The sequence below is a fragment of the Vanessa tameamea genome, chromosome 13 (genome assembly GCF_037043105.1).
Source record: "Vanessa tameamea isolate UH-Manoa-2023 chromosome 13, ilVanTame1 primary haplotype, whole genome shotgun sequence".
NCBI classification, from domain to species: Eukaryota; Metazoa; Arthropoda; class Insecta; order Lepidoptera; family Nymphalidae; genus Vanessa; species Vanessa tameamea.
Genome location: NC_087321.1, coordinates 10,359,079 through 10,384,226, shown reverse-complemented (window position 1 = coordinate 10,384,226; position 25,148 = coordinate 10,359,079). Strand labels below are relative to the sequence as shown.

Sequence of the window (25,148 nt, the reverse complement as noted above, 5' to 3'; positions counted from 1 at the left end):
GCTTAAGACTTAGGTCTCGTAATCTTACCAGGCTCGTTTTATTATAACGGAGGACAATATTCATTTATCCGTAAAATAATCACAAAGATCTGTTTTTACTTTTATTAGGAACATCACAATGGCCCACTTCAAATGATAATTCGGTACATAAAAACGTCGTACCATTTTGACATTCAAATTATCTTAGACCAACTACAATTTTAATCAAGACTTTTTTTTTCATATAAAAATACATTTGAAGTAGGCAGACTGACAAACGAGCCATCTGATAATATTGTCACCACAGAAAGATATTAGCAATGTAAGAAATATTAGCCATTCCTTACATCGCCAATGCGCTACCGCCCTTAGGAACTAATATATTATGTCCCAAGTTCCTGGCTTACTTACCCATCAAACCGGAACATAATAATACTAAGCGCTACTGTTTGACTCTTAGGTGATGTGTATCTTCCACCATTCATCTATTCTGCTCAGTAAATATCAGTTTATAGGACACAGTTAGGCTTCTCCCTTACAAGTTAACTTATACAATTAAATCAGCTTTGGTTCTTGAAAAAAAGCTATATAAAATGCTAAGTTGTTTTAATTGTTTAACAGCCATATGAACAATATCAATCTTTAAGAACTGTATTTATTGTAATTATAAGGTTATTATTGTAATTGCAAGCATCGTATATAAAAAAGAGAGCCGAGGTGGCCCAGTGATTGGAACGCGTGCATCTTAACCGATGATTGCGGGTTCAAACCCAGGCAAGTACCGCTGAATTTTCATGTGCTTAATTTGTGTTTATAATTCATCTCGTGGTCGGCGGTGAAGGAAAATATCGTGAGGAAACCTGCACGTGACTGACTAATTTCAACGAAATTCTGCCACATGTGTATCCACCAACCCGCATTGGAGCAGCGTGGTGAAATAAGCTCCAAGCATTCTCCTCAAAGGGAGAGGAGGCCTTACCCCGGCAGTGGGAAATTTACAGGCTGTTATTGTATACAAAAATTACGTATTACAATTCAAACATAAATTGAAATCACATCAAACAGAACTGTGTTCCGATGACGTGTTAGTGGATTTGTAATTACAGGCGTATGTGAGACGTGAAATGCTATGTCAGAGCTAACCAATGCCCGCATTACTGTCGGCTTGCGTGTCAGCACCTTCATCTAAGTATTTAATTAATATTTCACTCAGACACGAGTGCATTTCATTGGTAGTTTATTTATTATTATTAAAAGATAGATAGGTTTTGCATTGTTAACGTATTTAGAATGTTCTAGATGAATTAGTGATGAAATACAAGTGAGTTTATTTTTTATTACAAAAAGCGAATACAAAATAAAAAGTGATTACAAGTGCGTAGTAATTAACAATTTGTAATACATCTATAATTTATGTTTAAAGCACTTTCGATATCCATACATTATTACATAGTATAAAACAAAGTCGCTTATCGCTGTCTGTCCCTAAGTATGAATAGATCTCTACATCCCTATGTATGGATTTCGATGCGGTTTTTTTTTATAGGTAGATCACAAATTTATATGTATAATACATGTACAATATAGTATAGAAACACTGATTATTTTAGAGGTTTCTAAAGTGATGTCGTAAATAAGCACATTGTTTTACGCTAACAAAATGCCCTACTCGATAGTTCAAAATAATATACTACAGTATTGTACACCTTAAAAAGGTCTTCAAAAAAGTCAAATATATATGTCTATCTCTTAGGGATAACCCACAATAACCATTTTGTATCCTTTACCTTTTACGCGAAATAATAGCTTTTTTTTCGAAGCGGTTTTAAGCAACACAACATTAAATCCTATACAATTAAATATGGCCCGTTACAGCATGTAATTTAAATGAATATTTTCGATGATATTACAGTTTTAAAACGCAGGGACATAGCGGTTTGTATTAAATCTAACGACTGAAAAACTGTGAACGTTGTAAGACATTCAGTAGTTTATTTAGTATTAGCATTGCACCTTTAAATCGCCCCCGCTAGATCATTTTAAATAACAATATTATATAACAAATGGACGTGTCGTTTCTTGCTACTGGCAATTCGTATTTGTTTTTCATTATAATGTTTCGCGCGCTCTACCTGCCTTTCATTTTATAAGGCAAGCTCAAATTGTTCTTCATAAGAAACAGCTAGTTAATGTCTTACAACTGAGCAAAAAGGTAATTCCAGCATGCTACTGTTTTTTTAATTAATGAATACGAACTCTACGCTTATTAACCCATTTCACATCACAAAATAAGGAGGATTATGGAGGAATGAGGAGATTTGGTTGTATTTATTTATGCTTACTACCTCAAAACTATTATGAACCGAAAAACTTAGCAGTTGGCCACATCTAATTTTGATAAAACTCACCCTAAGGGTAAATAATACGGAGTGACAATTTTCATTGGCTCTAATAATTAATAATTTACTATTTTTAGTTTTTCTTTTTGTGACACTTCTGTATTATTTATCACGTTTAAATAATAAAATATAAATCAATTAACAAACTATCATAATTTACTTGGTCTTTATTTATATATATTTATAATAGTATCAGTCATTATGCCGCCAAACATCATTTCTATAGCAATATTTTGGTTGGATGGTTTGAAGGGAGAGTGAACCAGTGTAACTACAGGCACAAGGAACATAACGTCTTAGTTTACAAGGTTGAGGGCGCATTGACGATGTAAGGAATGGTTAATATTTCTGATGTCTATGTGCAGTGGTGACCACTAAACATAAGGTCACTCAATTGCCGATAAAAAATATCTTTATCCACTATAAATAAAAAATGAGGTTAGAAGGACAACTTTATAAGAAATAGTATAACTTGATATCCTAGTCATCTCTTTTATTTTATAACATTAAGATTAAATATTTGGTATCTTAAGTTAAATTAATGACAGAACTTGGAAACTAACTGTTGTTAGTTTTCGAACTTATTTTAAGTTCTTAAGTTATTAACTATTTAGTCTTTAAATATTAGATGCATGATTCGTTAGTAGTGTAGTTTCGTTTGTATTTATTATACAAGTCATATTTATAAGTGTGATGATGATGACGACCTGACCGCCAGCCGCCGTGGCAGAAATAAGACGCAGGATTGGTCCTGGCTTTACGTGCTATCCAAAGCACCTTCCGACGTCCAACTCCGGGCTGTTACTGAGAATTTTTCGACAGAAAAATTCAATAGCTGTTTATCGGCCCGATCTGGGTTATGAATCTAGAACCTCGGATACTTTGGAGTTATATCTAGTTGCTAGTTTAATCAGACAGTAATTTTATGATTATTTATGGAATTAAACAACACAAATTAACCCAAAATATATATCTATCGACAAATGGATATTTTTTATTAATATCATATAAAATATTTCATATAAAATAACTTCAAATCTATATAAGAATCTTATCATATATTTTGTTAAAATGAACCTGTAATAGATACCTACGGGAACGTAAAGAAATATCGGTAAGTTTTTTAGTATTTGTAATCGAAAATGAACACTGTAAATGCGACACTGTTGGGCTTAAAATGATAAGTAGCTTATTAATTAATTTAATATCTTAGCAAAGATAAATTGAATTATTTCCAACAGACATAACGCTCCTCAGTAAAATTCAATAACAAACTTCAATACAATGTCATACCACAGGATCAATTATACAACATTTAAAATCTTGAAATTTGACAGATAATTATTGCAAGACGATGTTTCAATAGCAGTATTTAAATTTTCCTCTCGTATTAGGGTTTAGGGTCGAGAGTGAATTTTATTTTCATCTTGTGTCGAGTGGAGTATCAAACAGGTTTTTAAAATCATGTTGACCTTTCTTTGATCAGTGTATCAAGTACCCACTTTTAATATGTCAGGATTCAAATATTTTTAGAAGATTTTTTTTATAAAATAAATAAAGATGAGAATCAGTTAGTTTTTACGTTTATTTGTGTATCTCGGCGGTGAAAAAAGATATCGTTTTAGCTAAATATCTGATACAAATATTAACCGACCCTCAGTGAAGCAATTCCTAACCTTCTTGACAAGGCCTTTGCCCAATAGTGAATTTATAAAAAAAAACATAAAAATCAATAAAACAATATTTAAATGTATGATTTATTTGCATTAAAATACATTAATAAGGAACATATCACGTTGATACAAGTACCTGGCGTCAGTCCAAATCTGTATACGTATGCTGACGAATTAATTTCGACTCTTACATCCATTTGCGGAGCTTAGTGAAGTGTAAACAAAACGTGACAAATGAAGTAGCGTTTGCATAAAACAATTTTATATTTTGGTAAGTGCAATTAATTAATGTTATATTTATAAAAAGTTTTTTTTTTTTCGTTTATTTCAAATGATAAAAACATGGACGTGCGTATATGTAGTTCTAATGAATTACAGCAGCGTGGTGGAGTAAGCTGCAAACCTTCCCCTCGAAAGTAACAGGAGGCCTTAACCCAACGGTATGGAAGCAAATGACTGACTGACTCCCATAAAAACTTTCATCTCTTATTTCACCCCCTTAGGAGTATAATATGCAGAAACGCTTAAATATTTATGTACTCATTTTTAATAATTATCCTAAAAATAAAGTATTATGTTTTCAACTTAAAAAATGACGGACTTTCATATAAACGTTCAACCCCTATTTCACCCCTTTAGGGGTAGAATTTCCAAAATTCCCTTCTTAGTGGGTGTCATGATATGTTATATATAGCCTAAAATATAAGTTTTATGCTTCTAGTTCTAAAAATGACAATATTTTCAACAACTTACAACCTTTCATCCCCCTTTTCAACCCTTTACAGTACTTTCTTCCAATTAAAAAGTAGCCTATGTCCTTTCTCAGACTTTAGACTATTTGTGTACCAAATTTAATTTAAATCGGTCCAGTAGTTTTGGCGTGAAAGCGAGACAGACAGACAGACAGACAGAGTTACTTTCGCATTTATAATATTAGTAAGTATGGAAGTATGGATTACACCAATTAAAATCTATATTTAATAAATGATTGGACTTTTTGTGTTCTCCGACTGAAAAAAAAAATAAACAAATATATATAAAAGTTAACCCAGCAGATACAGAGAGTTGCGAAGAAGTATTCGCTATATAAAACATAGCAGTCTAAATACTAAATAAAAATAGCATAGTCCCAGTAATATATTAGATAAGTGGTTAGAACGCGTGTATCTTAACCGATGATTGCGGGTTCAAGCCCAGGAAAGCACCACTGAATTTTCATATGCTTAATTTGTATTTATAATTCATCTCGTGCTCGGCGGTGAAGGAAAACATCGTGAGAAAACCTGCATGTGTCTATTTTCCGAATTAGAGCAGCGTGGTGGAATATGTTTAAAAACCTTCTCCTCAAAGGGAGAGGAGGCCTTAGCCCACCAGTTGAAAATTTACAGGCTATTACTGTTTTATGGTACCTAGCTATCGCTTAAACTAGTCGTGGCAAGAATATATTCGCATTAGATATTTTGTTTATTGACGAATGTTATAGATTATCCAACTAAATGGAATCACTTTAAATGAGAGTCATAAACAGCAATTTTTTTTTATTTTTTATGTTAGGTGGCAAACGTGCAGAAGGCTAACCTTATGCAAAGTGACTAACACCGAAAAGGGACATCTGTGACACCAGGGGGTTTGCAGTTGCGTTCCCGGCCCTTAATGTATGTGTACTGTGGCTCTTTTCTTTGAAGATTCTCAAGTCGTATCGGTTCGAAAAAACCGCCAGTGAAAGCTGGATCCACACGGTGGTTGTTCTAGGTATTTTCTGCTTATCACCATGCCTTTCATCATGATGCGCGATGCATTAATTAATCCAATTAATACAAGCAATTCCTTGGAACTTTTCTCTTGCGGTAGAAAAAAATCGGTATTAAATGCAGAGTGATTCAACATCTCTACGCAAAGCCAAAGGATCAAGCAGTTCGGAAAGGACTCAATCGTCGATAATTCTAGCCGCATTGCTTTGAATACATATAACTTATACTTGAATTATACTTTTATGTTAGATTACTAAAATACATTATGTACTATAATATTCATTTTTTCGTCTCATTTTATTTTTTTACAGCATAATCTGTCTGCAATTTATGCGAATACCCACTAACTTTTCTCTCTTTCCAATTACCTTGCAGACTCTTTCTATTCTACAACGTCATTAAATTTTTCATCAAATTAAATAAAGTCCGCCTAACTGAATTTATTTAACGGCAACCAATCTCATAAACTTGCCAAAGTGCAAAGGAAACTAGTCTTATAATGCATATATAAAGCTGTGTTTAATCTTCATTCCTAAAATCTCATAAAGTAGCTCTGATACGATAGACGCAAGAAAAACTTTACGTACTTTCCGAGGTACGGTAGAGTTAACTGCTGAACTGCTACCGAAATTTCTTGGCAGAAGAACTAATTTTTATTGGTCATCCAAAATTCAAACCTAGGAATTTACCATCAACGTGCAGCCTCATAATGTAGCCACCAATGACCAATGAGTCAGTCAACAAGTCTCGATATTATACTAAACTTTTTTTTTAATTGTTACTCATTCAAGATCGAAAGACTAGATCAATCCTAAAACGCGCATAAAATTCGATAACGTCGTTTCTTTATTAATTTTTATAAAAAAAAAACATAATATAATTTACGCCGCACAAATCGGACGGGTGATGGCTAATATTTGAAAATGGAACGCTAAAATTTCAAGAATACTCGAAATTATATTTCAATATGTTAATATGAAATGCTAAAAATACGACCTACTAAAAGAAAAAGTTGGTATTCCACAAATGTATGCAGTTTCAAATACAGTTGGAATTAATTTAGCCTATATTAAATAGCCGCATTAAACTGAAAATTGGCACCACTCGTATTGAAAAGCAATTTATACTTAAAGCAATGAGATCATTATATAACATGTTTTGCATTACATAACATGTATGTGGGATATGAAGAGCTTCGCGATGCAACCAACTGTGCTCCGTCGTGTTCACAGCCTCGGGGTACGGTCAACAAAACATTATATATTGTCTTATTTTATAAAATAAATTTAATTAATTTTATTCATCATTTGATGGAAGGGCTTTGTGGTAAGTTTACTTGTTAGGCCTTTGTGCAAGCCCATCTGGGTAGGTACCATCCACTCATCACATATTCTACCGCCAAACAGCAATATTTTGTATTGTTATGTTCCGGTTAGAAGGATGAGTGAGGCAGTATAACTACAGGCACAAGGGCATAGGATCTTAGTTCCAAAGTTCGATGGCTCATTGGAGATGCAAGGAATAATTAAAATTTCTTACGGCGTCAATGTCTATGGGCGGTGGTGCCCACTTACTCCTTACTTTTTATTTTATAAAAAATGTTGCTATTCTAATCTTTTATTGCATTTTTTATCAATGTTTTTATGACATGACTTTTGATTTTTTTAATAGGTCGAGTTAAAAATAATTAGTTTCTTATTATAGAAACGAATACCGTGACCCAGGAAGCATTTATTAACATTGCGAAGTCGGAAACTAGGTTTATTAGTTTACTTTTCCTCCTAATGTCTATGCAATTAATATTACCGTAATGTGAATATGCACATATGTAGTAACAAAAATAATGTTAAAAAGGAAACAATAAAAACAAACCAAAACATGTTTTATGCAAACGGTACTCAATCAGTTACGAGGCGTCAGCGAACTTAAATTCGCCGCTCTGACAAACGAGTCTCATGCAACAATACTCTCTTCGACAATTTCACTAGCATGGACAATTTTACCCGTGCGGACAATTTTACTCGCGCGGACAATTCCCGCGCGTCGAATGTCACAGTTTCGCGACGGAAACAATAAGTCAAATCTTTGCGTTTTCAAGTATTTCTCTCAACGAAATCTTGATGTTTACAAATACGAAAATTTTAGTTTTGTAATACAATAGTGTATATTTTGTCGTTTATCTTTTACGTGAAATTTATGCATTCTTATATTATCTAAATTGAATCTTTTGACATTATAAGATTGATTTATTTTCAGATAGTAATCTTATTATATTTTTCTGTCTTACCGGATGACATACGTAAATTTTTAAGAATTTATTGCTTACAACAATACGTACAAGCAAGTTAAATATACATTAATTTATTTTATTTAATTCGTAAAAATGCGGCCCTATTTCTTTAAGTAATCTCTTGCAGACAACCTTTAACATGGGAAGCATAAATAAGGAACTGTTATTGTGCAAATTATATTTATAGTTTTCATTCCGAAACAATTTTATGTATTTGTCATGGGGCTAATGTTTTTTTTAATAGGTAGACTGATGACACGTGGTCTAGTGATAAGCAATGGACATAACCTCTTACAAAATAGACACAGCAAGAAATATAAACCAATCCTTACAACTTCAATGATCAATATATTATGTCCTTTGTGATAATGGCGGACTAAGCCCGTCAGAGGCCCGGAGCGGCAAAGCTGAATGAGGCACAACTTTAAAAAAAAAGTAGTTTACAAGCTTTTTATTCAGTGTAAGTAGTTATTTATGTGTAAAAATTCTAATTACTGTAGATTGTAGTGTTTTGATCTTGATGAAATTATGTAGGTAAGGTAAGCACATTTTTAAAGTCTTGTTTAGGATTTGATCAGGGGAACGCGGATGCATTTGGGGGCCCCCGAGACTGGAGACCCTGAGCGAGCCGCCCGTTCCCCACTGTTAGTCCGCCACTGCTATGTGCCGATAGTTACACTGTACCTATAAACTGGAACACAACAAATCTAAATATTGCTATTCAAAGGCAGAATATAATTATAATGAGCGGATGGTACCTACCCAAACTAGCTTACCTGAAGTTATGGTTTTAAACTTCACGTAGTTGTACTGAGTATTTGTCAGATCCTTTAATATATTTGTATGGGCAAGGCAAAATTTTTAGAACTTTTATTATTTGAAAACTGATTGAATTTAATAAAAAAAATCACTCTCTTTTTATGAAGGGCGAGTTTGTTGGCATCGGAGTGGAAGCCAAAGTTTTTACAATGTCTCACGGTTGCCAAAATTAAACCCGATAATCTAAAAATAGAAATCACAGATTAAGGCAAAATTTGCCTCTGTTCGGGCTTACAACAGGAAGCACTTAAAGTATTACGTGCTGTGAAGCGCTAATCGCTTTAATCATTAGAAATAAAAAGAAAAATTCATTTTAATTATTAATACTTACCGCTTTTTTTGTATGTTAAAAAAGTGATGTATCTGGAGCAAGACTGTGTTCCTATTTTAGTTTAACGTAAAATACATTTTATATAAACAGATGTGTTGGGCAAAAACCTTTTTTCTATTAAGGGAAAAGTTAGAGGCGTGATATTGGAACTAATCCTAATTTTTTCTATATATTAACCTGATTAGGATTTCAACACCAGCTTAATAAGCTAGCTAGACGAATAAAGCAGCTTTAGGTACGACAGTCATGAAAGCTAGAAATATAACAGTTATTCCCGAACGAATCGATAAAGTACTCGTTCAACTGTTAAAGAAAACATTAGCTTAACTAAACGGTTAAAAGTCTTCGAGGTTAAGAACTCACAGTTAGCATTTCAAGCTAAATATATGTACTATTTACCAGCAATTTGGTTTCATATGGGAAATATACTTCCGATTTGACCCTGATTAAATTTTAAGAAAATATTTTGCATTAAAAAATTGGAGCAGGGACTTGAGAACTATACAATTTAAATACTTTTTAATTATACAGTTCATTACTTTGCAATTCAACTGTAAACTAATGAACGTGGGAAGTGTAAAGATACTTTCATCCAACCGATAATAATAAAATACGCTCTTGTAACTCGATATCAATTATTTCAAACTTAAGCATTTATATAAATCGTTACATAAGTACTATTATAATACCTCTGTCTAGAATATTTTCACTACTCTATAGCTGAAGGAATTTCGGTTGTATTTTGTTTGAAAAATAGTGATATAATAATATAATATAAATAACAATAAAAATAAGACTACTTTTAAAAACAAAACATAATTATACTAGACTGAACTATGAAAAGATAAAAAAATCAGTAAGTTTAAATTCACCTTTTTTAAAGTAATGTACAAATTAACTACACATACATTTCTTTTGATTTTATTTTTTGTACTCGTGAGGAAGCCAAACAATGTTTCGAAGAAAAGATTTAACGTAAGCAATATTCGTTAATCCTTTGGGGGCAGTAGTGTAGGCTTAACTTCGTATTCTGATCCTTAACAAGACAAGTTTGCGAAAGTAGATCATTTAAGAGTAATTTCTTGATAGTGAACGAAAGCTACATTAATAAGTGAACATATTATTCTCAAATAAAATAATATATTATTTATAGAAAAACTATAAAATATTTTCTTCGAGGATCCAATTTCTAAAATAGGCTTAAAAAGTACCAAATAATTCACTGGAAGATTTACAACATGGTACAGAAATAGACGAAATCCGTCAGTGGAACGTACGTGACATGTTTTAAAATAGAATTGTTTTCATACATGAATGCCACATTTAAGCCACAATCAGCAAGCGCAAAATTTATTTGTCGATAGTGGTCAAACGTTATTTTTGCAGATTAATGAGCGAATTTTAATTTAATGAAACCGAGCCTAACGATACATACAAATTGGAATAAAGTTATGCTTTCAAATCACCTTTGAATAGTTTTTTTTGATTGATTTAGAAGAAGATGATTAATTTCAGCAGACTGTAAATTATATTCCAGCTAAGTATTCTTTTTAAGATAATTATGGCTTATGTCTGGCTGGTTAGATTATTTTTATTTTGTATTCATCTTTTAACTCATCGACATTTTGATACAATACTCTAGATTTTGACCGAGATTAAAACTGTAATCAACATAAAAAATCATTAAAAGCATTTAACTTCTAGCGCCATATCAATAAGCTATTACTTTTATTAATATAATAAATTACTTGGAATTACATAACTGTTTGACACTAAGCAACATTCATTGTATGCTTTTATTTTTCATTGCAATCCCGAATTAGATTGATTTACTTTTTTTGCTAGATTACCAGACCCCCCCCCCCCAACATGGAGATATGCCTATTCGAAACCTTTATAAATATATAACATTAAGTCCTTGAATATATACAGACATAAATTAAAAATAGTTAATGTATAAATCATGACCGCGTGGAATGGTGGCAAGAATGCTAGCAGCATTTGCCCGTTGAATCGCAATTCCGATCCTCTGGGCAAAAAACGAACCAGCCCCCCTGTCACCAGTGACGAACCTTTTGTTTTGTGTAAAGTAATACGCATCACTAGCGTGTGTATACATTAAATAATTATGTAATCCGATAAATATGAATCCATTCGTTAATACAATTGTATTCGTTTTAATATTTCAAAAATATTAAAAATGTCAATTTCAGTGAGCGTCCAAATCGTAGAGCTTTAATTTGTTTCATTTAAACAGTTCGCATGAAATCAAATTATTTCTCAACTGCGAAAATTTCCATGTTTCTCATCGTGAATATAGAATCTTTGGAAATTTTAATTTAAAGTTTATTCCAATGACAAATAAACTTTAAGCATCTTTTCAAAATGTTTATCGACATCACTAAAATAATATTTTACACGCAATATCAGACTATAAAAAAAATGTTACGGTAACGCGTTATATTAAAAAATATATAAGTTAAATATTCCGTTCAAGTTTCTGATTTCATACCTGAGTAAGCAAACTTAGAAGGTTGATCTGAAAAGAACCCGGGGCTCCAGCGAAAATGGGTCTATTCCGGGTCAATTTCTCCACGCCCTTGCGAATATTACTAGCGAGTACTTTTTAGCATCTATGTATATGCAATCAATACCTATTTTAAATATGTTACAGAATATTTAGATTTATTTTCTATAATGTAATATTTTAAAATTATATAAAACTAAATATAACATAATATATACCACAAAAAGTGTTAACGTGTTTATATAATTTCAATTGAACTTATTCTTGATGTTATGGGTAGGCCGATTGGCAAATAGGTCACCTGGTGGTAAGTAACGACCATAGATATTGGCGCTGTGAGAAATTTTAACCATTCCTTACATCACCGATGTGCCATCGACCTTGAGAACTAAGATGGTCAATGTGTCTGTAGTTACGCTAAATCACTCACCCTTCAAACCAGAACACAACAATACTAAAGATTGCTTTTTTTGGTAGAATATCTGATGTATGAGACCTACCAAGTTGGGCTTGCAGAAAACCCTACCACAGTGTAACTATAAGTATTCATGTAAAAGTAATTATGAGTAAGTTTACTAGTAGTTAGTGCAATTGTTGAATTTACCACCAGAAACCACAACATAGAGCTGGATTATCCATTAAGCAGTGTGAGCAACTGATTAGGATTCCCGCATTGACTAGAGATCTCAAACAGGCCAAAAATTGAGAAATAATGAATACTAATTCATATTAATGAAGGTATTTCTACTATCTAAATAGCGTTATGGCATATATTTGTAATATAGTAAAAAAAAAAAAACAATATAATTATAAGTAACATTATAAATCCTACATTGTAGAAAAAGTATTTATTTTAGGAAGTTACAAAAGGGTAACGAGGCCTTGAGACGTGCTTTGCTTAGAAGCCACGAGATGGAAAATTCGGCTCTGCCACATACTGCCTACTCGATCAACTACGAATTATTCCAGTAGTTTTTGCTAGGTAGTATCAACTGTAAAGTTAGGTTATCAGTATAGGCTTTTATGCAAACCTCTTTTCTTGGGCTTCAATCACATGATAACTACATATCGGTATGGGACTATAACCAATCGACGCGGAATCGTCCGTAGTATTTTTTAATTAATTTGATCATTCTTCCTTTGTTAATTAAATGCCCTGCGAAGCGGGCAGGTTACAGTTAGGAACTAATAAAGTTTGAAAATTGAATATTGAATTAAAGTAATAGTCTAAATCAATTTAATATAAAAATTGTTTCGAAACATCAAAATAATATCGTCACATGGCAGGCTATTTCAAACCATTCGTACGTGATCCGCCGCCCAATAAACCTTTGACTTGAAATACAAACCTTTTGTTTACAGACGATATCGGATTGCCAGGTGCCTCTGAGAGCTAGAGTGAACGGGTCAAGCCGATATATTGAAAGGTTATCACGATCTAATCTCGCGAGTAGATTGAAAATTTAAACGGTTATTTTATTTACTTATAACAATAACAGATTGACTCGTCAAAATGTCGATTTTGATTTTGATTTTGACGAAAACTAGCTGGGAATTATTAAGTAGTGATACTTTATATTTATAAATCTTTAAAGTAAAATATGTAGGATTACAGCGAAGACACAACACGTTTTAGAAGAGTCATAATGCGCAAACTATGGATGTTAAAACGAAGTATTCAAAACACTTAAACGTAAAGCTATCACCGATTTAGAATGCAAATTCTACCAAGAAGAACCGACGTGGATCTCAGCAGTGACTTTTTCTCAAACAAAATACACAGTAACTGCATATAATCCCATTGGTAATGGCTAATTGCAACAATAATCCTATATTATTGTTGCAATTGCCCTTACCATCTATTATGTCTTATGAGTTATATTTTTCTAACATTAGATTTAAAGGAGAATGTCCATTGTTGGTATTTGTTTTTGTCGCGCTCGTAAATTAAAATAATACCATAATTATTCATTTTTTCTACACGTCTGCCTATCGGAAATAAAAATAATCCTAATATTCTGAATAACGGATTTAAAAAAATATATATTGGCTGGTCTAAAAAAGTAAAACACTATTACGCTAGTAGATTGCTTGTAGAATAATCTAACAAAAAATCAGAATAATTGCATATGCATATGTATAGTTTTTATTCGTTAAAAATTTTTTTTACAGGTAACTTTGTGATTTTTTTCTATTGTATCAAATTAATGAGGTCACGTTTTCAAAACACTATCTAACTAGCATATATCCTGAAGAGTATCATATATTTTTTTTGAATTTGTTATTGCATTGGATCATATACTTTTATGCATTATGAAACTTGCGTTTAGCTCATATAGTCCTTTAAGTGAAAGTCCGAAATTAAATTACAATAAGTCACATTAAATGTTGGAATTAGCGCAGATTAGACAGACATATAATAAGAAATACGATGTAGACAACATTCACAAATTGTAACATGTAAACATATTTATGATTATACAATATAGGAAAAACTAAAGAAAATACCTTAATTCGAAGTATCAATCGGCAATATTGTAAAATAACGTCGTTAACCTTACAGTAACTATAATGTTGTATAATTATCTACGAATTGACATTTCTCAAAACATATTACCCAATATAACAGTATAGATAAGGAAGGTTGATAGATTAACCAATTTTGTTAAGGCCGCCCTAAGCATGCCCTACGCTTAGATTTATTAGGGACCAGATTACAGACTGACTTTTGTGACCGCTGTTACAATATATCGGTTTATACATGGATTATGTAATTCAATTTTGAAACGATAAGAGTTCGATGTATGTATAAGTATTTTTTTTTAATTGGCAACATTTCCCTAAATTAAATAATTGGTAAGAAGCCGAATAATGTCTCGAGGAGCCACTGAAAATCAAAGTAACTGAGCAATTTTATTCAAATGACCATCCTCTTCGTCGTCATAGGAACATTAAAAAGTTAATTAGTATTGTATTTTAATCTATGTCCGCATTAGTTTTTTATGTTATATTAAACATCTCATTTGTTGAGAGGCTTTTTGTCCTATTTTAAGTAAAATTTTTAATATATATTTATTAATTTTTTTTTAATTATTATGAGCGTGTATTTGAATTCAAATAAGTATTTTTATAAGCCATGATTATTTTTTTTAATCCATATTAAAAAAAATATCTATACAAGCAAAGTCTGACAACGGCTTTTGGTTTTTCAGAATTAAAACTATAAAAAATATTTAGCATAGCTATAAATGTTGTTATAATTTTTATTTGTGGGTTTCTTAAAAGGAAATTCATGAATGTATCTTGATATTCGAGCTAATTTGGCAAAAGTACATACATACGTAGATATTTGTAATATCAATTGTAACTTATCCTTTTCATCCTACAATGATGGACTTTCAACCACGGCTTTCAACCACGCTGGTCATTACCGGTAACAACCCATACGTGAAGTGTGTAAAAATATTTAAGCAACCTCGATTTTCTCATACTCACAGTCCGATAAAACGGAAACGCATGACCAGAAAATGGAAGCTAGCGACTACAATGAAGCAATTAGCAATCATGATTACCTATCAAAATATGATAACGTGTGATACAGACATACTATTGTCTTCTATATGAAGATGCCAGACGTGATAGTAAACCAGTCCCGATATTAAAGTGAAAATGCAATTCCAAGACATGCTACGCTGATCAATCTTGTTTTGTTGTCATTTATTTTCAGAAAATGGTCCACTAGATAGTAAACAATCACCTTTGTTCGTAGACAATGGACCTGCAAGACCTTCCTAACTCTGACATCTTACGTTCCCTTATGCTTTTAATTAAGAACACTAGCTCCTTCATCTCAGATGCAAATCTACCAATTCTACATAAATTCTCACTGAGGATCTCAGTAAGAATACCTTAGCACAGCAGCAGAACATTTGTAAGCTGATATTTTACTTAGGTGATATCGAAAATCATTTGGTTTGTGCAATTCCGTCTGAGTAGGTACTATCTACTCATACATCATATTCTTCCAGCAAGCACCAATACTTAGTATTGTACAGGCACAAGGGAAGCGACATTTGACTTCCTAAGATTAGTGGCGCATTGGCGATATAAGGAATGGTTCAAAATTCAGCGCCAATGGCTCTGGGCAATGGTCATCACTTACTATCAGGTGGCATTTGCACGTCAGTCTACCCAAATAAAAAAAAAATAGAGAGTATTAAAATTAATTTACGTAAATATATCAGATATTTTTTATTTCAATGTTAAGTGGTCTTACGAATCATTGACGTGGATACGTTGAGAACAGTGCCAATAATAAGATATACTGGTCCATCAATCTTACTTATGATAATTACGACTACAAAAATGTATTGAGACGAATCTTGATATGAACTTTTTCTCCACAAGTAGCCTTAAGTAGGTCATGATTTAGAACATTTTACGAAAAACCCACAGGTATCTTGTAACTAAACTGAAATTAAAAATAACTTAGCTTGAATTTATTTTATGTTAATTTCGTCGGTTTGTAAAATTTCACCTTTGAAATATTTGTGTTTAATAGATGTGGGTTTTGTGTAGAATAATTTAAATAATGATAAAAAGTATTTTAATTTTTTTTTTTAATCTGTTTTGATTTTATCCAATTAAGTTTATTAGGTACACTATATATGTATATGAATTAAGGATAGAAACGAGTGGAATATTAAAAATAGTATGATTTAAAATATTTTACAATAAATAACATATGATATCAAATCAATGCAATAAATATTGATTCAAAAATATATATATGATTTAATTTTTCCTATATTGAAAAAGCTTTCCTATAATTGAAATACTATTTTTATTAATAAACAAAAATATCGTCATGTTTTTTACAAAACATCTTGTTTTATAAACAGTTGTTTTAATTAAATTAAGCATTAAAAACGCTAAATTGTTTTTTAACAAGGTCAGTTTTGTAGCATATCAAAGGAAACTAGTTTTCGACGAAAAAGGTTTTAATGTTGATCGTAAAATTAACTTACTCTGATCCCTTTTAGATAATGTACGATAAATTTTCCTTCTAAAATAAATTCATTTAAGATTTTCATTCAAGATTAGGAAGTTCTCGTAAATGTGAAATTACACGAAGGTAATAAAACGAAAACAAAGAAAGTAGTTTCTGAATAAAAATACGGACCTTTTCGTGTGAAAAAATACTCCCCGAGCGTTTTCGGAGGATAACAATATCGGCAATTTAAACAGTTGCTCCGCAGACCTTACGTAAGCTGAAATACTTAGCCTTTAAAATACTCACATACACACGACGACAACAACAAAAAAAATTAATATTAAAAATTAAAACGTCGAACCACCCTTGCACGTAATTAAAACTATTAACACCGTGTTATTGCTTCATGTTTTATTAGCACTAAAAAGTTGATAGATTGACAGATGTTTTGGCGCGAAAGCGTGTTAGTATAATTATTACGAGTCTGTGGCGCGTTCTGTTGTTTTTTTTTTTAAATTTTTGTCGAGATACGGATTGTTTCCAGCCAGGGTCGTGTTTTGTTTTGGGGGTTAATGTTTACGTGGGGAAGAAGAAGCGTGCGGCCCGGCTGGCAACTGCCGGCGGAGTAGGGAGTACATGCTTAGTGCTGCGCGCGCATTACTAGACGATAAAACCTGCGTCAATTTTATTACGTAGGTGAAACTTTAGGCTTAAGTATTGGGTGCGTTGGGACTATTAATCGGTAAGCACCGTATGATCATTTCGTGTTACATTTTTTTTATTTAATGCAAGATTTTAATTTGATAACATTTATAATATATTTTCTTTAAAATAACACATAAATTCATGAAAAATATTGATATCAATTCATATTGCACTATAAATCGATAAATAAAAAATCAAACTATTTCAAGTAACTAATAACATTATACAAAATGTTGTCACATTTAATGTTAATAACTGTATAATTTTGATGCTCTCCTAAATATTTGATTCATTATGTCAATATTGGACAATTAACACAAATAAAAAAAAAAAAATAATCATTGGGCTGATTGAATTACACCCACAGCCATCATTCTAAACGAAGACTACTAGAGAGATATAAAATAAAAAACGCGTCCTCCACTGCTTCTTACTTTTTATCGAGGCAGAAATCTCTCACATTCAGGGCAGGTTAGCCGCATTACAAACCAATTTACGTGCTTTCCGACGAACGGAAGAGAACTTAAGGAAGTTCGGGGCTGATACAGCATTTATTAAAAATAACATATTACTTATTGTAATTTAATTATTTATGCATTCGCATAAGTTAGTTAATAATAAATTGTTGACAAACATCAATCGCTCATTGATACATTCGGAGACCAGAGCTGGAATTACATTAGAAACACATGCACAGGGAGGGACAAAATTATGAGGATGAGAAAAAAAACTCAATATCAACAATGGTTTTTTTATTTTCCAAAATATAATTAATACGTTTTTCATTTAAATGTCTCATTTTCTTTATTATTGATATAGCATATCATTGTGTGATGGATGAGAAATTATTTTTACATAATAAAGCCGAGATGGTCCAGTGGTTAGAACGCGTACATCTTAACCGATGATTGCGTATTCAAGCCCAGACAAGCACCACTGAATTTTCATGTGCTTAATTTGTGTTAATAATTCATCTCGTGCTCTCGGGCTGCTCTTGTTTAATGTCAACGAAATTCTGTCACATGTTTATCCACCAACTCACATTGGAATATGCTCCAAACCTTCTCCTCGAAGGCAGAGGAGGCCTTAGCCCAGAAGTGGAAAATTTACATTCTGTTAACGTAAACACTGCTGGTGACTGAAATAAGACATATGATAACATATCTGATGTTATCATATGAATGTTTATCATACGCCATACAACTGTGCGACTGTATAACATATTTTAATTGCTTTTAAAGTATCTATTCAATCTAATCAAAGTTTTTTATTTAAAGTAATACATAACTTAAATGCTCATAATGAATTTATTTATCGCTCTTGTAAGAATTAAAATATGAAGTTTAATGACTTGGACATGTTTTCATGTTCGCTCAATACATTTAAAGAGAAAGTTAGTATGCATTTGTTAATTTAGTCATTGTTTTATATATTTGTCCTGTTTTTTTTTTTATTTTGATGTTTCATCTTTTTGAATTTAGATAATTAATATTTATAGTTCACTGAATTGCTTGTACACTGCTATACATGAATTAGTTTTTAGTGGAAACTTGATTGGTTTGTGCACGGGTTAATTGTTATATAGTGTATGTGTTGTTTCCCAAATAAAATAAAAATAAAAAATAATGTACTAATTAATATTTAAACAATTGATTACTTACACATTTACAATTTGTCGCATCGCATCCTTAAATGATGCGTGTTTTTTGAAACAGTTAAAGCTCTTTTAACGACATCAATTACGGATCACAATAATATGTTGGAAACGACTCACGCCGGATTGCTATATTTAACGAATCGTATAATTTTGGAAAACGATCGTTTTTGAGTTAAGATTAACGAACGGTAAAGTTTCTACGTCACGCGTGGACTCAACGAAATGAATATTTTATATTGGGATGATTTTGAATTACGCTTCGTATTCAAAATTAATTGTTTCTCAAATATAGAAACCGAAAATAAATTAACAATGACAGATGTTATTTATAAGAGGAATATATTTTATCGGTAGTTAGTAGTGAGTCGGGCTCGCTTACAGAAGTCTCTACTATTTTGGTAGATAAATATACACTTAGGTTTATCTGTAAACTACGATTAAAGGAGATTTTACAGTGGAACCTCTTTTGACGCACCTTTGGGGTAAGGCCAACTCGGATGCTCTTTGATGCCATCATCTCTTCGTCGATATCTACGCCCCTTTCAACAATACTTCGTTTCTACATATTATTATATTAAAAAAAAAACGACACTATTATAATTGATCTTTTATTTTTCAAATTCTTACAGTAATCATCAATTTCGATGTTTTACATCTGCCTGGCATCTTGTGGCTACTTTTTTGCCAATCAGAAATCCCCGATTTTCACATGTTTAAAAAACCTTTATTTAATTTCTTAACATGGGTGTCAAGCTTTGTTTCTGAATTTTAAAACAGGTTATCCAAGCCGATGAATCTGAATGTTACTCACACTTTTTTTTATGATGACAATATCCATCATCCAATCCAGTATAAAAATTCAATTTGATGCCATTTGGTACATAAAATAAAAATATGTTTAATTTTTATAGTTATTAGATAAGGCATCTTCAGACAAATATTTTTTAACCATGGTCGGTTTCGTTCGTAATATTTTACTGCTCAGATATACCCATAGGCAAAAAATATTAAAACTCATTTTTTTTCACTAGAGTTCAATAAACACGCTCCATTTTACGTATACAGTTCAACAAAACAGACCAACCTGACAAACACACTCACTCTAACACACACTCTAACGTGTATGGCTACCTTTAGAAACAAGATGAACGCAAGACCAGAGCGCAATAAAAGGAGGTAAAAATACTTTACACCATATATGGCCATTGTAATAAAAATAATATATATGTGTCCAAGCTTTTCGTCTCTTCAAATAAAAATATCCAAACGAGAAAAGTGCCAAGATATATACACATATACGACGGCGACTGCGATAGATCAGCGGCACGTCCGTCATCGGTACGAGCTTCTGGTACAGGGTTCATGGCGTAGATCTCAGTCAATTAACCACGACGATACAATATGACAATTCTTGTACTTTATGTAGGTAATCAGCAATCTCAAATTATAAAGTAGGTATATTATAACTATCCGAGTTGCGCGAACCAACGCGGCAACGGTCCCGTTTGGAAGGCCCGAACTGTATCGCTCTCTATAATAAAGTTTAGCTTCCGAGTCGTCGCTCTCAAAAGAATTCAAAATGTGACAGTTGTCCCTTCAAACGATTCCGATCACGTGACTCATTACGTCACGGCGTTCACACCCCACAGATACAACAAAATCATCTAAGTTAATAATTATTCATAATCGATGACATACATATATATTAAAGTAATACTAATATTATAAAGAAGTTAATTTATTTGCGAAGTTATTGTGATAGAGCTTATTTTTAAAAATATAATCTATTTAAGTTGGCCGCTTTCAAGTTAAACTAAGGTAATATATTATGTATACGTATTTAACTTATTAGTATTTGCATATTCACATCTCAAACAAGTAACGTCCACCATACCCAAACTTTGCTTTAAAATGATATCGCCTCATTAACTTGTGACCGAATATTAATCATCCAACGGTAAAATAATTAACGAATCTCTGCGTTTTAAACTATTTAAATTCTAATTATATTTTTATGTTCGTGAACGTTTATTCGTCTCGCATATAATAAATATAAATATTGGATAACATCACATACATTACTCTGATCCCAATGTAAGTAGGTAAAGCACTTGTGTTATGGACATCAGAAGTAACGACGGTACCACAAACACCCAGACCCAAGACAACATAGAAAACTAATGAAGTTTTTCTACATCGACTCGGCCGGGAATCGAACCCGGGACCTCGGAGTGGCGTACCCATGAAAACCGGTGTACACACTACTCGACCACGGAGGTCGTCATATATTGAGAATAGATCAATTTATTTAAAACAATGAGCAAATACATGATACAATATGCAGAATTAACGCTTCTACTGTATTTTCTGATAATTAGGAATGCTAATAAATACAATACACGAATAATATTGGTAGTATTCGAAATAAAAATTACAATTTTAAAGAAGCTATTGAGAGTCGTCAGTAAAGTAAATATTTATAATATTTCTCATGATTAATTTATTTACTTATATTTATTTATTTATCGATGTACTTTTAATTCGTTTTGATTATGTTTTTGTCCTTTTTACTGTTGAAACACTTGGACGTTGGAGTAATAGAGCAAAAAGCTTCATTAAAAGTATAACACCTTTACCTTGTTGTCTCCACCGGTGACAGGAGGGCTGGGTCGTCTTTTGCCTAGAGGATCGGAATTGCTATTCAATGGGGAAATGCTGCTAGCATTCTTTCCATGTGTTGCATGATTTGTACAGTAACTATTATTAATTCATATTTGTATATATTTAAGAGCTTAATGTGATTTATAATTCTTATGTAAATAAAAGATATTTTTAAATGACCACTCAGAATGATGAAATATCTTCTGAGCCTAATTAAGGTGTGAACTTGTGACGTATGCCCTGTATTCTTGAGACATTAACAGGTTATTCTTTACTCATATATCAACGTGTTTTAAATAGCATATCAAACACAATATGGTTTTTTAAAAGTCTGTGCCGTGACGACTAATTTTTTATCACTCAACAACCCAATCTACAATAATACAGCTTCATATAAATCCTTTGAAAAAACCTGTTGTCCAGCTATAGGACAAGCTGTTATCTCTACATTTAGTAAATGAAAAAAAACAGCACAACGTATACTAATTCGCACTGTTTTAGCTGCTACCGTTTCCCGGCCATCGTGGACTAAAATAGCGGGACAAAAACAAGCACTTGATGGTAATTTATTGACGCAATCTGCTCTGCGTAAACAGGATTAGCACAAATTTACATGCCCTAGTTACGTGACATTGGGATAGTGAAAAGTGTAATGTAATAACAATATACTTACTAGAGGAATCCTTATATACAGTGATCACATTGTGATTACATTGTGATCACTGTATATAAGGATTGAAGGAGAATGTCTACTAAAAATTGATTATATTTTATTTCACCATCCACAATTACAGTTAGAATTTTTAAATTCTAACTGTAATTGGTGTTACTAAAATCCAATGAATATCTTTTATTTAACCGAAAATGAGGACCTAGGGAACATACTGAGTTTTCTGAGATAATTTTGGATGTGTGGGTTCAATTCTGACTCATATTTACATTAAGATAACATAGCATTGGGCAAGACACACCTGACCCAGTCGCAGGAACATTTGAATCAACGCAATATTATGAGGACGAAATAAAAACGAATTATTATTATTTATTCTGTATTTTCCTGTTGTACAAAAAAAAAAACGATTTCCTTTTAAGGAAAATAATTCAGAACCTAATTAGGTACTTAATCATGGGTTGGGATTTCAAATAATACAAATGAAATCGGATGTTAAAATAGTTATCCAAAATCTTCGTTCTATTTACTAAAGCAATAACACGCAGTAAATTAGCTTTTATCAATTCAGATGTATTTAATTATCTATCACAGATTTATTTTAAATTTGACGATCATAAGAGTCCTATGTCTAGATGATCACCGCGCAGAAATCTTGTTCTATACTAATAATGGAACATTTAGATTGAAGAATAAACATAAAGAGAAAAAATTGTTGCAGGTTTCAGCTTTTCTCTACTATCATGTAAATCTTCTTTTTGGATCACTCTGTATATTGATGAAAACCGTATTAAAATACGTTATGTACTTTAAAAGATCTGAACATACAAACGGCAGGAAGCAACTTTGTTTTATACAATATTTAGAATCTGAATTTCTTCCTCGATTCTGTTTAATCCAAAATATGGTATTTTTATGATGATGTTATGAAGATGTTAGTGTCTTTAGTAGGTACTATTTTTATTTAATGAATAATTTACTTGATCATCATGCATCATCCTCCTGCCCTTATCCCAATTTTACTTGGGGTCGGCGCAGCATGTCTTCTTCTTCCATACTTCTCTGTCAGACGTCATCTCACAAGTAACATTTTTCTAAAAATATCGTCTTTCACACAATCCATCCATCGTTTCTTGGGTCGTCCCCTATCTCTATATCCATCCACATCCATACTCAAAACCTTTCTCTTAACATGGTCCTCATTCCTCCGCATAACATGCCCATACCAAGACAGCCGGTTTCCAGGTAGCTTCTCGGTTACCGGTGCCACTTTCAAACTTCCTCTTATGTACTCATTCCTTACTCTATCCATTCGCGTAACACCACACATTGCTCTCAGCATTCTCATCTCCGCCATATGCAATTGTCTTTCGGTCATCCCTTTTATAGCCCAACACTCTGATCCATATAGAACAGCAGGTCTGACCATAGATCTTGCCCTTAAGTCTAAGGGGAATACGGGGGTCACAAATTGTTCCCGTAACCTGCCGCCATTTCATCCACCTGTGTTAATCCTGTGCTTCACCGTTCGATCTATTTCGCCATCGCCTTGAATGAGTGAATCGAGATACCGGAAGTCGGAGCAGACTGGAAGGGCCACGCCATTAAGCGCTATGGCTTCAAGACCGGAGAGACCGCCGAAATCGCAGAACATGTATTCAGTCTTCGTTCTACTGATTTTCAAGCCAACATTCTCCAGTTTCTGTTGCCAATCTGCTCTGGATCTCAGGTCCATCTTCACCAACCAGTACAATATCATTGGCAAAAAGCATGCACCAGGGTGCCTCCTCTTGTATGTCCGCCGTTAGAGCGTCCATAATCAGCAGGAAGAGGTAAAGACTTAGAGCCGACCCTTGGTGCAACCCTACAGTCACACTGAACTGGTCGGTGTTGCTGGCAGACGATCGGACGTAGGTACAGGATCCCCTGTACATAGCATGGACTAACTCTACATACTTCCCAGGCAAACCTTTCTCTTTCAATGCCCACCATAACACTTCACGGGGCACCCTATCATAGACTTTCTCGAGATCAATGAACACCATGTGCAGGTTCTAGTGAGCACGTCTGTACTTCTCGCACAATTGGCGGAGTGCAAAAATAGCGTCCATTGTCCCTCGGCCTGACATAAACCCAAACTGATTTTGGGTAATTTCACTCTCTTCTCGCAATCTTCTCTCTATTACCTTCTCCCATATTTTCCTTGTACTAATCCCTTATTTACTTGTGCCTCTTGGAGAATACCATTCCAGTCATTCTCTCCATTCATAAGCTTTTCAAAATAAATCTTCCATCGCTCTTTAATTTCCTCATCTCTACATAACACCTTACCACCCTCATCTTTCATGCATTTGATATGTGTTATATCTCTCGATCGTCTTTCTCTCTCTTTCGTAATTCGGTAGAGTTCCTTCTGGCCTCTAGGGCTATTCATCATGATGTTTTGAAAAAAATATCAAGCCTTATACAGTAATAACGTATCTGAATTATAACAACATAAAATTTCATTTCCAATTGACGACAATTTCGTAAGGTAAATTTTCGTTAGGGACAGACAGAGTAAAAAATTGAGTTTTTCTAAACCAGTGGCATTTCTTACTTCTAATCGATCATGACGTCGTGTCGATCAATTTTTTTTTTAATTTCTTTGAATATTTTTATTACGTGTTATACGTACACACAAATATATAGAA

The 25,148-nt window shown here is 32.7% G+C and overlaps 1 protein-coding gene across 5 annotated transcripts in view; it reads right to left on the bottom strand.

Moving 5' to 3' along the window:
* Positions 1-25,148, bottom strand: part of LOC113396502 (calmodulin-A-like) — a 224,856-nt gene that overhangs the window by 117,297 nt on the left and 82,411 nt on the right. For 3 of the 5 annotated variants that reach the window (XM_026634463.2, XM_064216765.1, XM_026634464.2), the window contains exon 1: positions 17,069-17,375. The exons of the other annotated variants lie outside the window; for them this stretch is intronic. The gene's annotated coding sequence lies outside the window, so the exon portion shown is untranslated. Of the gene's footprint in view, positions 1-17,068; positions 17,376-25,148 lie in introns of those variants that run through there. 5 annotated transcript variants of the gene reach the window in all.